Consider the following 16,594-nt stretch of genomic DNA (forward strand, 5'->3'; position numbering starts at 1 on the left):
TCCATCCACATTATAGTCTGGCCAAACTAGTCATAACGTTCCTTACCTAGAATACTCTGACTCCAATCTCCATACCTTTGCACTGGATGTCCCACATGCTGATAATAAATTTACTTCCTTCAACTTCTTAGCCTCCCTAGCTTCCTTCAAGTCTCAGTTGATTAAATGTTGCCATTTATATAATGTCTTTCCTAATATCTCTCTCCAGTTGCTAATGCTTTACCCTTCACAATTATTTTGTGCCTACTTTTGTATATGCATATATATGGACATGTTGTTTCCTCTAGCTGGGTGGCAAGATTCTCAAGGTTGGAGAGACTTCACATTTGTCCTTGGATTCCTAGCACTTATAAAGTACCTGGGTACACAGTACATACTTAACAAATGTGTTTTGATAGATTTGATTGTATAAAAGAAGCAGTATTGCTTGCTATAATTGAAACTTCATTGAATTATAATGTCAGAACACCTGGTTTTAACCCTTGGTTCTATTACCAGCCTGACCTTGGGCAAAAACAATTTATTCCTCAGGTCCTCAATTATCTCATCATAAAATGAAGAAGTGGGATATTTTCTAAAGTCCTTTTTCTTCTCTTGAGCTTATGTCAACAGGCTATATCAATGGACTGAATATAATAAGAAATGTAATATAGATGAATTCCTATACTTGGGATCCAAAAAGAAATTTAATTAAGTACAAGATTGGAGAGGGATGGATGGAGAACAGCTCATGTATAACACTGTTGGATACGGTGTTTGTGAGGGTTGCTGTGGAGGGTTTAGTTGGCCTTAGATAGCTAATAGCCTTCATCTTCTTCTCTTTCCTAAGGGCAGCTAGGTGATTCAGTAGTTAGAGTGCTGGACCTGGAGTTGGGAAGGTCTGAGTTCAAGTGTCTTTTCACACACTCACTAGCTATGTGACCCTGGGCAAATAACAACCTCTGTCTGTCTCTCTTTTATCAAGTGTAAAATGAGAATGATAACAGCACCTACTCCCAGGGTCATTGTGAGGATCCAATGAGATAATATTTGCAAAGCACTTAACTCAGTGCCTTGCACATAATAGTGTCCCAATAAATGCTTATTGCTTCCTCTTCTTCCCACCACTCCTCTTTATTTCTAAATAAGCCATGCCCTGTTCGAACATTTTTTTTTCAAGGTATGAATAGATACATTTGGTAAAGAACTGGCCTGATTATGTTAGTGTCTGAGAAGATAAACTGGGAAAAGAATTTTTTTTTTTTTTACAACTTCCCTCAGTCCTTAACGATGTGGGAACAGTTGGTGATTTTATCCTAAATCTGCTCTGAGATACCTTTAATCTGACTGTCCTTAGAGATCCCTCCCTTCTCTGTCCCATCTGAACATCATTTTTGTTTTCTCCTTTCACCTATTGTCCTGTCTCAACTCTTGAGGTCCATGCTCCTTTTTCCTTCCTTTCTTCCTTCTTCCCTCCCTCCCTCCTCCCTTCTTTCTTTCCTTCTTTCCTTCCTTCTTTCCTTCCTTCCTTGCTTCTCAGGAAACCCCAAATGGGGTCACAAAGAGTTTAACATGACGAAAATAGCTGAACAATAGCAAAATATATATTTTAAAAGTACACATACAAGAGATTTTCACCTTTTCATCTCCAATGTTAATTCCTTTATTTTTCTTTTCTTTTGAAATTGCAGTATGAGCTGAGGGTGGGCATCCTGGTTTGTACCTGTTTTCAGGGGGAATGATTCTAAAGCTTCTCTATTGCTTATTTTGTTGGCTATGGCTTGTTAGATACTTTTATTAATAATAATGACAATAACATTTATATAGTCGTATGAGATTTATAAATCTTATTTCATTTTATGCTTACAGTAACCCTAGAAGCTAGGATCTATTACTGTCTTCATTGTACAGATGAAGAAATTGAGTCAAGCAGAGGTTGATTGACTTTCCCAGGGTCACACACCAAGTAAGGGTCTGAGACCAGATTTGAACTGAAGTCTTCTTGATTCAGGTCCACTGTTCTATATACTGTATCACTTAGGGTAAAAAAAAAAGATATCTTTCTGTTGTGCTTCTTTAGTATTTTTAACAAGAATTTTAGTTTTTGTCAAAGGTTTTTTTCCCCTATGTATATTAGTATAACCATATGATGAATGCTTTGCTCTTCATATACTGTATCATGTCCATAATATTTTTGAAGTTGAATTAGTATTACATACCTTACATAAGCTCAACTTGTTCATGATGAATAATTTTTATTAATATGTTGATAATATTTTATTAAGTATTGTTTCCTTCTTTATTCACCATAGAAATGATTTTATTTGTTAGTGCATTTTTGTTGGATTATAATATCAACACCATATTTGCTTCATGGTTTTGTTGATTGTCTAGACTTGAGAAAGTGATGAATAAATGTTAATAATACAGATTAAATTTACAAGTATGTCATGCTTACATTATTTTCCTTTTCAGAAAGCCAGTTGTTAGACATTAATCAACACACTGCTAGATCCTATCTACCCTTTTTGTGAACACTATAAAACTATTCTCTCAAAATTTAGAGTCTATATCATTCTATATGTAGTTTTCCTCATCTCTTCCATCATTATTATAAGTTGAAGTCATTATACCCTTTTCCTCCAGGGTTCTCACTTTCTCTGTTCCTACCATTGATTCCTTTTTGGTGAACAGAATCAGATCTAGAAAACCAGAAAGCAGTTCTCCATTATTTTGTCCCAGGTTAAATGGAGAAAGTAATATTTAAACAAATCAAGAATTTATCAAATTCTTTGCTTTTGCAAAGAGAACTATAGTAGCAGATAATTGAACTCCCCTAAGTAATGACTACTGTAACTTCTGCCAGGGAGTTGGATATAGAATGCTAATCTGTCTGATACACTCACAACTTGGCCCATCCATACCTGTTTTTCTGTTGCTTTGAAATTAATTTTATACTTCTGAAGATATATCATGAACTCTATTTCACCAAGAAGTTTATAACACCAAGTTTATCTCCTTTTCTTTTTTTTTTCTTTTTTTCTTTTTTTTTGCAAGGCAATGAGGTGAAGTTACTTGCCTATGGTCACATAGCTAGTAAGTGTCAAGTGTCTGAGGCCAGATTTGAACTCAGGTCTTCCTGAATCCAGGGCCGGTGCTCTCTCCCCTGCACCATCTAGTTGCCCCCACTTCCTTTCTGTAGGATGTCTAAGTTCCTACATATATGGATAGTGGAGACCATAGGTATTTTAATTGATTCCTATTTTCCTATGTTGTAGTTGCTAAATGTTGTTCTTATTGCTTCAGTTATGCCCTGCTCTTTGCGGCCCCATTTGTCATTTTCTTGGCAAAGATACTGTAATGGCTTGCCATTTCCTTCTCCAGCTTATTTTACAGATTACAAAACTGAGGTTAAGTGACTTGCCCAGGATAATATAGCTAGTAAATGACTAAGGTTAGATTTTTAACTCAGTTCAAATGACCTACTTGCTAACTTATCTCTGTGGTATAAAACTTGGAAAGAGCTATGTAGGCAAATATATGTGTGTGTGTGTGTGTGTATATAGGTATGTATTATGTATGTGAGGCAGCCAGATGGCTCAATGCATAGAGCATTGGGCCTGGAATCAGGAAGACCTGAGTTCAAATCCAGTCTCAGACACTTTTTAGCTATGTGACCCTGGACAAGTCATTTAACCTCTGTTTGTCTTAATTCCTCAGGGAAGAGAATGGCAAGTCACTCTAATATTTTTTCCAAGAAAAATCCATGGACAGTATGATCCATGGGCTCATGGAGAGTCAGACAGAACTGAATGACTGAATAACAAATCATATATGTATGTATGCATGTAGGTGTATATATATTTCTCATAAGTATTTTAAATGTTCTAATTATAAGAACAGTCTTCCTTGTATTGAGGTGATAACTGCCTTTGTGTAACTTCTACTCTATTGTTATACCACTGTTCTCTGTGGCCACACAAAGTCAATTAAATTCCTATTCTACTTTGCAGTTTTCAAATATCAGAAAAAAATGACTGACATTCTTTATCTCTTCCTCCAAGTTAAAATATCCTCTAACCATTCTACATAGTAAATGCCTTCCCCATATATGACATGGTTTCCAGAACCTTCAGCATTCTGGGTATTTCCCTCACCTTTTAAACTTCCCTCCTGATATGCGGCCCCCAGAACTGAATACGGCACTCTGGGGTTGCCCTGCCTCGTGCAGAATGCAATTGGACTGGTTCTTGCTATGTTTGCCATTCATCATCTCTGTGATATAAAACTTGGAAAGAGCTAATAATATTCTAGTAATACAGTTCTAGTAATGTATTCTAAAATTTCATTAGTGTTTAGCTTAAAAAATATAACTCAGGTTGATTTGTATTAAAATTTGAGTTAAAAAAAAAACCACTAAGTTTAAGGCAACCACCTCTAAAACTAACAAGGTGTGGGCCTGAAGTTGAGAAAACTCATCTTCCTGAGTTAATCATCTGGCCTCAGAAACTTTACTAGCTGTGTGACCCTAGGCAAGTCACTTACCCCATTTGCCTCAGTTCCCTCATCTGTAAAATGAGCTGGAGAAAGAAATGGCAAACCACTTTAGTATCTTCAACAAGAAAACCCAAAACTGGGTCACAAAGAGTCAGACAGGACTGAACAGTAGAAATAACAACAATAACAAAAACTTAAGATAAAATTCAATAACAAATTACTCCATATTCAGAACTTGGGGCCAAAGTACTTCTTTGTACGTGAGGAAGCCTTAACCTAAAGTCCGTGAATATTTTCTTTACTATTTTTAAAACTATTTTAATTTGCAATAATTAGTTTCTGCTATGAGCCTCTAAATTATATCTTATGCATTGAAAAACATTTTTAAGTAGTCATAGGATTCACTAGGTTGCCAAAAAATTCCATTAAATTAAAAAAAAAGTTTAAAAATTCCTAGTATGGGCCAATATTGAGTAACTATACACCTCTATACTGGTACTTTTTAAGCAACTTAAGTAACTACAAAACTAGTGGACAAGAAAGATAATTTATATTCAAACACCTGAGCTATAATCAGACTCAAAACACAAACAAGTAGACATGAAAGTTCATTCTTATGAGCTGTTTTTAAGAAATATTTCTACCATACTGCTCTCAAATTTGTAGTTACTGTGAAAAGGATTTCATTTCCACATGAACTTTGATATCGTTATATAGAATTGCTGCTGATGTGTGTGGTTTTATTTTCTATTCTGCTACTTACTGAAGCTGCTAATTATGTTAGTCAATCAACAAGCATATATTAAGTTCTTATTGTATCCCAGATACTTTGCCAAGTGCTGGGGATACAAAGAAAGGGGAAAATGAACAAAGCAAAATGAAGCATAACAAAAACAAATAACAAAAATAATAAAAACATTGTCCTACCTTCAAGGAGTTCACAGTCTAAAAGGGAATACAACATGCAAACGACTGTGTGCAAACAGGATATGTATTGAGTAGAAGAAAGGTCTTCTCATAAAGAAGGCACTTCCAGTGGGACGGTTGTGGGAGGTTTTCAGTAAAAGCCTTCTGCAAAAGATGAGGCTTGTCTCAATTAGTTTCCTTGCTGATTATTATTTTCTAAGTATGCCATCATGTTGACAACTAATAGGTTTCTCTACTCTTTGTTTATCTTCATACCTTTAATTTTTATTTCTTGCTTACAGGTATTTCTTTAATTCCTAGAACTATAGTATATCATATAACAGGAGGAAAAGTGGGCATTCTTCTTTTACTGTGGCATTTCTTGGGAAAACTCACATTGTTTTCCCATTGTAAATGTGCAGCATTATGTTTTACATTGATACGCTTTACCATATTTAAAAAGATCCTTGTAGGTTTATGCTTGGAAGAGCTTTTTTTTTAATAGAATAGATGACACTTTGTCAAAACTTTTTTTTTTAAATCTATATAATAACGTAGGTTTAAAAAATATTCAGGAAAACAATGCTTCCAATAGTGTCTACTTTGTCTGGCACCTGAAGACAGACAAGAAGCAAGCGGAAAAAAAGGAAATGAATGGTGGCCAGGTTAAAAATAATTTTTCCTTAGTACTAGATGGAAGAGAGGCATGAAAAAGCTACAAAGTGAATCCAGGCTACCTACCAGTCATTGTCCATTTCCTCTCATTACCTCTGTTTCGCCATTATCCCACCTAAGTTTTAGATCATCAGCAAGTATCTCTGGAATTTGCTCTTTCTAGACTTTCCTCAGTATCTTATTGACTTCATTGCTGCTGCTGCTTTTTTCTCTTAGGCTTTTTGGAGACTCTCAAGGTGTGACCGTCTTCCAGCTTCTTTTTTGGAAAACATTTTAAAAAATAAGTCATGGGTACTTGAGGAACATTGGGCAAATACCTGTTGTAAGGACAGGCATTTCTAGTGTTTCAGCTTGCTATGATTAATGTCTCTAGGACAAAGTGAATCCCGAATAACATTTGAAAAGAATAGATCATTGGCTTATCTTTTTTTTTCCCATTCTGTCACTCCCATTCATTTTATTGGATTTTTTAATATATTCAAATTATAGGTTATGATTATTTTCCTTCTTTTGTTTCTTTAATACCACTTTTAAGAATCCCCTACTTTTGAGTTAGTATCTTGTCTCTATGATTAGTTTTCTTTAAACTACATTGATGAAGTAGTATATTCAAAATCTATTCCTATACATTCTTTTCAAATTCTTGAATTTTAATTATTCTTTTTCTTTCTGTATTTTTCCCCTTTCCCCCCTTTCCTTTTCTTATTCAATTATCCATTTTATCTTACATTTTATACTTCTGTTTTCACATTTAACCTGTAGATTTAAAAAAAATGTGTATCCTTCTGATGAGTTTTCTTCCACATCAGCATTTTTGTTGTCCAAATTGGTTAATTTCTTTTTTTTCTTCTTTAAATAATTATATTTCATGAAATCATGTTTTTTTCTGAATCTGCTAAATGTGTTTTAAAATTTTGTACAAGCAGTTTTTAATTGCCTGATAGTCACTGCTTAGATCTTATTTTATTGATTTTATTTATTATTTAAAAAACAGATTTTTGGGGGGGGCGGGCAATGGGGTTAAGTGACTTGCCCAGGGTCACACAGCTAGTAAGTGTTATGTGTCTGAGTCCGTATTTGAACTCAGGTCCTCCTGAATCCAGGGCTAGTGTTCTATCCACTGCACCACCTAGCTGTCCCCTAGATTTTTTTTAAACTGTCCTTGGATTTCTTTGGAAAGTCTAAAAGATTCTGATTTCATTAGGCACTACTTGCTCTTTTTACTTCATATATATATGACAAGAGTATTGCATTATCTTTGAATTTTTCTTTATCCTTCCTTTGGTTTTGGGGATCATTTCTATTGACTTACCTGCTCATGTGCTCATCCTTTTTATTTTTTGAGTTTATCTCATTATCTTTAGAGTAATAACTTTTTTTATTTGCTTCCCCATCAATTTCTTTCTGTCTCCTCCTCCATTGCTGGCAAGCAGATCCCTGAGATAGTGCTTTAAACTTGGATTTTAATGCTTCCTCTGCTTCCATGTGTTGAGTTATATAGGGTTAATTTATCTGGATTGCTGCCATGAGTAACTTTGTGGGATATACGGCTGGCACCAGTTAGCTGTCAATCTCTTTTCCTTCAGGCCCTACACAGTAGCCTATCTTGGAATCTGACCCAGGTCCTCTCTCTGTCCTCTTCCCTTTCTTCTCTTGACTGGGAATAATCAGTATTTACCTGTTCTTGTCTGGGTGTGGAGGGAGGGCACAGGGATGTTTGAGCAAAGTTATTGCAGCTTCAAGAGATTTTAATTCTAGAGATAAGCTTCAGTCAAAAGTTATTAGTCCGCCCACCTATTCTGCTTTCCTATTTTCTTTTACTTTTAAGGTCATCATCAATATCTGACTTCTTGTGGGGTGGAGAAGATAGTGAGTGTTCAGGAAGAGTCATTCCAGAAACATACAATCCTAAAATAGAGTCCTCAGCACAAGCCTGAGTACCCTTGTGTTCATTATCATGAGCCTATAGAGGATGCTAAATGGTTGTTTGGAATATTAACATGAGTCTAGTGCTATTTTTCATAAGGATTTTACTTTGTTGAGGGTCATGTCTTCTCCTCTGGATTTAGGGAAAAAATATTCCACCAGTGATTTCATTATTTTTCTCAGTTATTGAAGGTTTATAAGGTTGTGGAAAATGACTAATCCCACTCTTGCTGTACAATTAGTTCTCATGCTAGCCTTTTCCATGTGGAAATTTGGCATTTTTAATCTATATTTTAATATAAGTAATTCACAGAAATATAACTAGACACTGAGTTTATAAGAAATGCCACCAAAAAAGCAACCAAGTGACTCAATAGACTTAAAATATTAAGTTTTTTTTTATTTTTGGCAGGAATATAGACAAGAAGTAGACTGGACCTGAGATTTCCTTTGTGTAGGAAAATCTCTTTAACTGGAAATTCACTTTATCAATGTCAATCAACAACTAATATTTAAAAGGTTTAGAGAGTTGTCCTGGGGCTCTGAGAAACTGAGTGACTTGTTCATAGTCGGATGGCTAGTACATGTCAGAGGCTTGACTTGAACCCATATCCTCTAGACTTCAGAATTAGAATTAGTCCTTTCTGTACTCTGCTATTTTGAATTTTTATTTTTATAGAGTATCTACAAAATGTTTATACTTGTGACAGTTCTCACTCATAGAAAATAATTGTACAAACAATATCACTCACCATATGTACATTGGCATTGTATCAAATATCATAGTGTTAAAGACCCCTTTAATGAAGTTCACATATTCATAAAAGGGAAAAAAAAGGTACATATTGTTTCCAAACTAGTAGTGAATTTTTATGTTTAAAAGTTATTTCTGTAAAAGGTAAATTGTTTTAGCATTATTAGGTTCATTTATTTTATAATATTAATATGCATTATATATGGTTCTCTGAAGAGTAAGGAGATATTCTTTTGATTTAATTTTAAGTATATATATATTACATCTTGTATCATATATTACCGGCACTACTACTATAATGGGTTTCCACGTATAATATTCAAAGATTTATTACAACCTAAATTTTTAGATGTCAATGGCACTATAATTTGAACAATGATATGAAGTATGCAAATTTGGGGAAAGACATTTTTAAGTGTTTTGAATTTTTTGTTGTTTCAGAAATAATTAAATGGAATTCTTTGTTAAAAGAATCACTAGTTTTAAGACTACTTTGTTGTATGAAAAATATATGAATACATGTATTATTCCTAAAGCTCTAAAAAGGTGGGAGAGAGAGAATAGTTGTGAGGACCCCCATTCTTTTTATATGCTTGATATTATAATTATTACTTCCACTTGAATTTGATTCATTGTAAGAATTGGGACTTTTCATCATTTCCTATGAATTCAAGTCAACATGATGTCTTAAAGTCACGAGTTCAAATGATTATTTTTTAATTAAAAAAAAAACCTTAGAAATCATTTAGAACAGCACCATCATTTTATAGTCAATGAAACTGAGACCCAAATTAGTAAAAAGAAAAAAAAAGTGTCTTGGTTTTACTCACAGATGTAGCATATGACAGATCTGGGTCTTGGAACCAGGTCATCTAAGTTTATATCCAATGCCCTTTGTTGACCTCTTTATTGATTTGGCTTTTATATGTGTTCATAAATATGTATGATTATACATGCATATATATCATATATGTGATTTTTTTTTGTTTGTTGTTAGGCAGTGGGGTTAAGTGACTTGCCCAGGGTCACACAGCTAGTAAGTGTTGTGTGTCTGAGGCCGCATTTGAACTCAGGTCCTCATAACTCCAGGGTCAGTGCTCTATCCACTGTGCCACCTAACTGCCCCCATAAATGTGATTTTAAATAATGTCATTGCTGTGTTAGTTTTGTATCATCTACTTTTCCCATTGTATTCATCATTGCCATCCATCTCCTACTGACTCATCCTCACCATAAAGAATAATAAAGTATAAAAACACAGTTCCGCAAAATTAAATAAGACATTGAAAAAGTCTCAGTTTTTGCAGTATTCCACACATAGTTCCCTTCATCTGTAAAGAAGAAAGTACCTCATTTCTTCTTTGGTGCCAAGCTTGGTCATCATAATTACACAATATTCACTTGTTTTTGTTGCTGTTGCTATTATTTCTACTGATGATGTTGTAGCCATTCTTGATTCTGCTCACTTCATTTTGCATCAGTTGATATAAGCTTTCAAATGATTCCCATCATATTCATTATTTTGCACAGCATAGTAATGCTCCACCAAATTCTTGTACTTCATCTTGTTTGATCATAGCCTGATGGACAGACATCTACTTTGTTTTTTTGTTCATTACTACTACAAAAAGTATGGCTATAAATGTTTTTTTTTAATTAGGCCTCTCTTTTCATCATTTTCCTCTGAATATATCCTAAAAATAACCTAAAGAAAAGAATGAACTACAGTGTCCCAGGCTTTAAAGAGGTCAAGAAGGATCCAGGTTAATAAGAAAGGACCTTCATATTTGCCAAATAAGAGATCATTAGCAACTTTAGAAAGAAGTATTTTGATTGAATGATAAGTTTTGAAGCCAGACTGCAAAGGGTTAAAAAGGGAATGAGAACTAGTATGACTGATTTTTAGGTGGCCTTCTCAAGGAGTTTAGCAATAAAAAGTAGTGGAAAGATAGGATGGTAGCTAGAAGGGATATATGGAACAAGTGAGTGCTTTTGAAGACTGGGGGAAAATGGATATATTTGTAGAAAGGAAAGCATCCAGTAGACAGGGAATGATTGAAGATATGTGGGACACTGGGATGGTAGAGGGAACAATCTTGTGGAGGATTTGTGATCCAATGAGATCAATTTGTTTTGATAAGGAGAAGTATTACTTCTTTATATGATACTGAGATGAAGGAGGAGATAATTGCCAAAGATATCTGAATGATTTGAGATAAGGAACAGGGTAGAACAGGGAGCTCTCTGTGAATGGAACTGAGTATTTCATTGAAATATGAGGCAATGTTCTCAGCTGAGAGGGTAAAGGCAGGGAAAGCTCTTAGTCTGAAGAGGGATGAAAAGGTTTAGAAAAGCTCCTGTGGTGAGTGAAACAGGGAATTGATTAGGAAAGCATAGAAGGAATATTTTGCCACAGTGATGGCCCACTTGAGAAATAGTAGAGTTAAATGAGTTTCCTATTGCTGTTATTGATTTGTTTTATTTTATTTTTTTAAGATGAGAGACATGGGCATGTTTGTAGATAAAAGAGAGAGAACCAATAAGTAAGGTGACTTTGAAAAGAAGATAGTATCCTACTGAAGGGAAAAGATGGGATAAAAAATAAAGAGGCAGTGAGGTGGTACAGTGGAAGGAGCACTGGCCCTGGAGTCATGAGGACCTGAGTTCAAATATGGTCTCAAATATTTGACGCTTACTAGCTGTGTGACCCTGGGCAAGTCACTTGACCTTGATTGCCTCACAAACAGAAAAAGAATAGATAGACTGGTCCTGGCAGAGAGAAAGCAAACCTTTTTGTCAAAAATAGGGAATGGTGTAGAGAGGAGATGAGATATAGAAAAGCAGATGTTTGTTTGTTTGTTTGTTTTTTTAACCAAGGAGAAGATGAGATCTTACTGAAGATGGAAGGGTTGAAGATAGTATAGGAGCACTAAAGCATCTTAGAGATAATAATCTATTGTCACAAAATTATGAAAATAACCCAAACACAGTATTTAAAGCTGAAAACATTCAGAGCTTTAGTCTGGTCTTTGAACCAGAGTTCGTTCAAACTGTTTATCTGGCAAGTATGCTTTAAACCATCTTAAATTCAATTTGAGTCATGACACTCATTCTCTGAGTCATTTTTCCCTACTATATTTGCTTAGTTGAATTGTACTAAAAATAAGTTATTTTACTAGCTATGGTATTCTTATCATGATAACAATTACATTGCATTTTAAGCATTCTGGACTCTTAAATCTGAAGGATATTTTTACTCAAATGCTCCTCAAAGGGCCTGAAGTTAGTTGAAAAGAGCATTTTCAAAGTAAACAAACTCTTGTTGCTAATTGATTTTGGACAAAGAGGAAGAAAACTGTTTATCAAAATTTCTCCTAATTTATTAAATGATAGAGTAAGAAGTATGTTAACATACAAAAAAACTCATTCATTATATGGAGTAACTTAGTGCCTTACAATTTGTTAATTGGTGCGAGTCAGGTCAGAACCATCTCAGGGGCATAGTAGGAGACAGTAGCCCCACTACTGCACTGACAGATAGGGCCTTTTCATATATTAGGAAAGATAATTAAAATTCTACTGTAAAGAAGACCAGGCAGTTTTAAGTGGCATTACACGATGGGCTAGCAGACACATAGGCAATATTAAATATAAAAAATGAACATAGTTATTAAAGTAAAGCATAACAAGTTGAAGCCATTCCATTTTTATAAAGTAAACCTGATTTGAATTAAAACAACCTCTGGAGGTAGACTAATGTATATTATAATAAACGGTAAATGTAAGGCGTGGGAAAAGTTCAGACATTCCTTCTAGCATATTGAATCAATTAATAGCATGTACAAGGAAACCCTGATTATTTGAAGGAGTGGAGAAAAATGACTTGATTCTTTACAAGTAGTCCAGACTATTATTAGTATTCCAGATAGACTGTGTTCTAGGGAGTCCATCACATGCTTTGATCTGTCTGCATCCACAGCTGGAAACTTTGCGCCAGTCTCTGGAAGCAGCACGAACTGACAGTTGCCTCCATCAGGAAAGTGAGTTAGTGGTTACAAATGTTAATCAGTGGATCAAAGAAGAAAAGTGAGTAAAATTGGGGCCTTTAAAAAAAATCTGATTTCATTTCCTATGGCCTCAAACAATTAAACCATTCATAAGAGCACTTTTCAACTTACCCCGTGTTTCTTTTTTTATCTACCTCTCCATGGTTTCCCCCCACCCCATTTCTAGTTCATGGTATGATAAATGGACAGTTTCCCAAAGAATCAAGAGAGTTAAAAAAGTTGAGGTTTTTTTTTTTTGTCGAAATGGATATACTCCCTTTTCCAACGTCATCAATAACTTGCTTGGGATATTGCAAATCAGCAGGTAAACACAGGTGCTAGAGATTTCAGACCCTGTTGAATTGCGCAGTATCTAACCCTGACAAAGTAGGGCTTAGCCCTTCAGGAAAGGCCAAAAAAGACCATAAGAGCTGAAGCAAGCAGGCCCAGTCTTTTGTCTAAATTCTTGGTTGCACAAGCTGACATTTCCCTCACACTTCTGGATGCCTAGCTTCTATGTGTTGTCCTAGGACTGGTCCTCCTTCACAAGGGCAGTTGCTCAACATGAGAACTAACATAAGACATTTTCTCAGAATGTAATGGTATAGGAATTCTAAAGAGAGATTTAAACTATTATTCTACCAAATAATATGTTGATTGTTTTAACAGCTGAGAAGCTTGCTGCTATGTTAAAACTATTATAAAGTGAACATTTATCTGCCAAAATTGTAGGAAATTTGGGGAAGCAAAAAGAATTCAGTGAAATTCAAATAGTTGCTGTTCTGAGGCCAGAAGGAACTAAAGAATGAAGAAAAGACTTTACTGAAATTCTCTAAAAAACAAGTTTCTTTCCTACAGTATGACTCTCAAGCTTTTGTCCACACCTCAATTCAATTTAATTCAATTTAAATAATATTCATAAAGAGTTTATAAATGAGCAAACAGAGGACAGCATAGTGCCTTGTAGAGAAGTTTGGCCTGGAGTCAGGAAGACCTAGGCTTAAGTCTTTACTGAGACATAAAAGTTTTATAACTAAATTAGTTTATGATGCAAGTTATTTAACTCATCAATGTATTCAGGAAACCCTTGGAGATTATAAGTTGCAGAAAAGGTGCTGACCTCCATCTTTGGAATCATTTCTAAACCAAGAGATCTTTGAACTCATGAAATTAAAGGGCAGCATTATCCCAGTACACATGCGCGCGCGCACACACACACACACACACACACACACACACAAACACATACTCACACGCCTTGCTAAATGGAAAACAGTCCTTGCCCTTAATGAACTTAAAACTAATATGCCTAAGTTAACTGCATGAAAATAAATGCATTACAAATTAGTGTTGGTATAAAGTTGCTGCTATTTTAAATGTTTAAACTTTCTAAGTACAAGGTGTGAAATGTGTGTAGTAAGTGAAAAATCAAGTCAAATAATTTGAGCCCCCAAATCATCAGGATATTTCAGAGACAAGTATTTGTGTTTCGTCTCCTTCCCTTGACCTTGGCAGTTTATAAGTATAATACTTTCATTGTTCCTTTCTTTTATATTTTATCAAAGTATATTTATATATATTATTTCAATTTTTTGTATAATTGCTTTAATGTTCCACTTTATTTTGCCCCATAGATGCAGGCTGAGAAATCAGGGAAGCATTATGGTTTGTCAAGACCCTAACAACCCTGAAGACTAAGGGTTTCACATTTCTTCAGTGCTTGGGAAATTTGTCACGCTTGATCACCAAGCACATAGGAAACAGATACTGTTTTCTAGCTAGTATTTTGTGAGGACATTTTTGGTAATAATGATGTACAATTATAATACTCCTACAACATATGATTAAAGCCTGGATTTTACTAAACTATTGAGAATGAAATTTTAAATGTGCTTTATAGAAAATGGGGCTAACGATTGCTTTCATTATTCCTAATTGTCTATCTTACCATAGTCAACTGTGCAGTCACATGGACCCTTCTGGAATACAAACTCCACATCCATTTGGCTCCCATCGAAAGCAAGTTATACAGACATCTATAATGGAACCACATTGAGTACAGCTCTCACACCTCCACTCTCTGGGGACTCTTTTGCCCCAAGTCATTAGACTAATTTCCTTCAGAAATCAACACCTAGCAGTACTACTGAAATGTTCATGTAATTTAATATCAAATTTAGAAGAGTTTTCATGCCTTCATGGACCTTTTTTTTTTACTACCTTGTCACACTGGCTTTTCATCTCCATTGGGAATTAACCAGCCCTTCTCCCTCCAGGCTTTTAGAACTTTTCAGGTAATATTCATCTATGTCAGAAGTAATTATATAATAGACTATTTGGTTTTCCCCACCATATTCACATTTGCCTAGGATAAAATATAGGTTCCATAAATGTCATGGTCTTTAAGTCTACCTGGTTTCTCCTATGATCTTTGTAATTCCTCTCTTGACTATTGACTACAAGGAGGGGAAGAGACCTGAGCAAATGGTATCACTTCTTTCTACCCTAAGAGTATATCCATTTCAGAAATTCCCTAAGGGATCCTATCTCTGCTACTTTCATAGTTTCTGCAGGGGCCAAGCCCCTTGGCGAAGCTGCAGTTATTTCCCCCTTTTAAGGATAGATGTTTCCTGGGAGGCCTGTTTTACCAGTAAGTCTATGGTTGCTGCCAGATTAAAGCCCTTGGCAGTTGGGCCTGGTTCCAGTCTCCCTTTCCGTGTTTATTACATGTTACTCTCTCCTTTACTCACTCTACATTCCAGTCAAATTGGTCTCCTTGCTCTTCTTCCTGTACAACATTCCTTCTCCCAATTCCATACATTTGTATAGGCTGTACTCACATGCTGAAATGTGTTTCTTCATTGTCTTTCTGCCTCGTCTTCTTAGATTATCTGCCTTCCTTCAAAGCTCATCTCATGTGTCCCCACTTAAATGGGCATTTCCTGATTTCTGTCTTCCTTCAATTGCTAGTAGCCCCTCAAAAATTACTTTGCATTACCTTTGTACATATTTTATATTTACTTCTAAGGTTATGTGTTGGATTACTCCAGTAAGGTGTAAACTCCTTAAGGGCAGGGACCATTTTGCTTTTGTCTTTATATATTTGGCCTGGAACATAGTAAGTGCTTTAAAAAATGCTTGTTGGGGCACCTAGGTGGCTCAGTGGACAGAGCACCGGCCTTGAAGTCAGGAGGACCTGAGTTGAAATCCGACCTCAGACCAAACACTTGGCACTTATTAGCTGTGTGATCCTGGGCAAGTCACTTAACCCCAATTGCCTAAAAAAAAAAAATGCTTGCCAATTAGTGAAATAGGACTCTCTCAGAGAACTCAACATACAAATATCCAAATAATTTGTTATTTAGGGGTAGAAAGTTTCATACATAAATTTTGCCAGAAATGTTCTTGTTCAGGTTTGAATTGGACTATATGGAGGAGATTCTCAGATATGTAAAATAAGCGTGAGCAGAGGAAAGATAAGAAAATATTCAGGAGGGATGATTCAATGGTACTGGAATCTGAAGAAAGGACAAATGCCACTTAATCATGCAACTAAATATTATCAGTATCCTCTGAAAGAGATTTTAGATGTACATTTGATATTGTCATTTCCCTAATGCCTCTGGATACCTAGCTTCTGTGTGTTGTCCTAGGACAGATCCTCCTTCACGAGGGCAGTTACTCACCATAAGAACTAATATGAGACATTTTCTCAGAATGTAATGGTGGGAAGTGGGTAGAGGAGAGAGTCTCCTCTTCTCTGTAAATTCCCACCACATAGGAAAAAATACAATAAAACAAATAAACAACA

This window comes from Vombatus ursinus, unplaced genomic scaffold, assembly GCF_900497805.2.
Source record: "Vombatus ursinus unplaced genomic scaffold, bare-nosed wombat genome assembly UNPS02014812.1, whole genome shotgun sequence".
NCBI lineage: Eukaryota > Metazoa > Chordata > Mammalia > Diprotodontia > Vombatidae > Vombatus > Vombatus ursinus.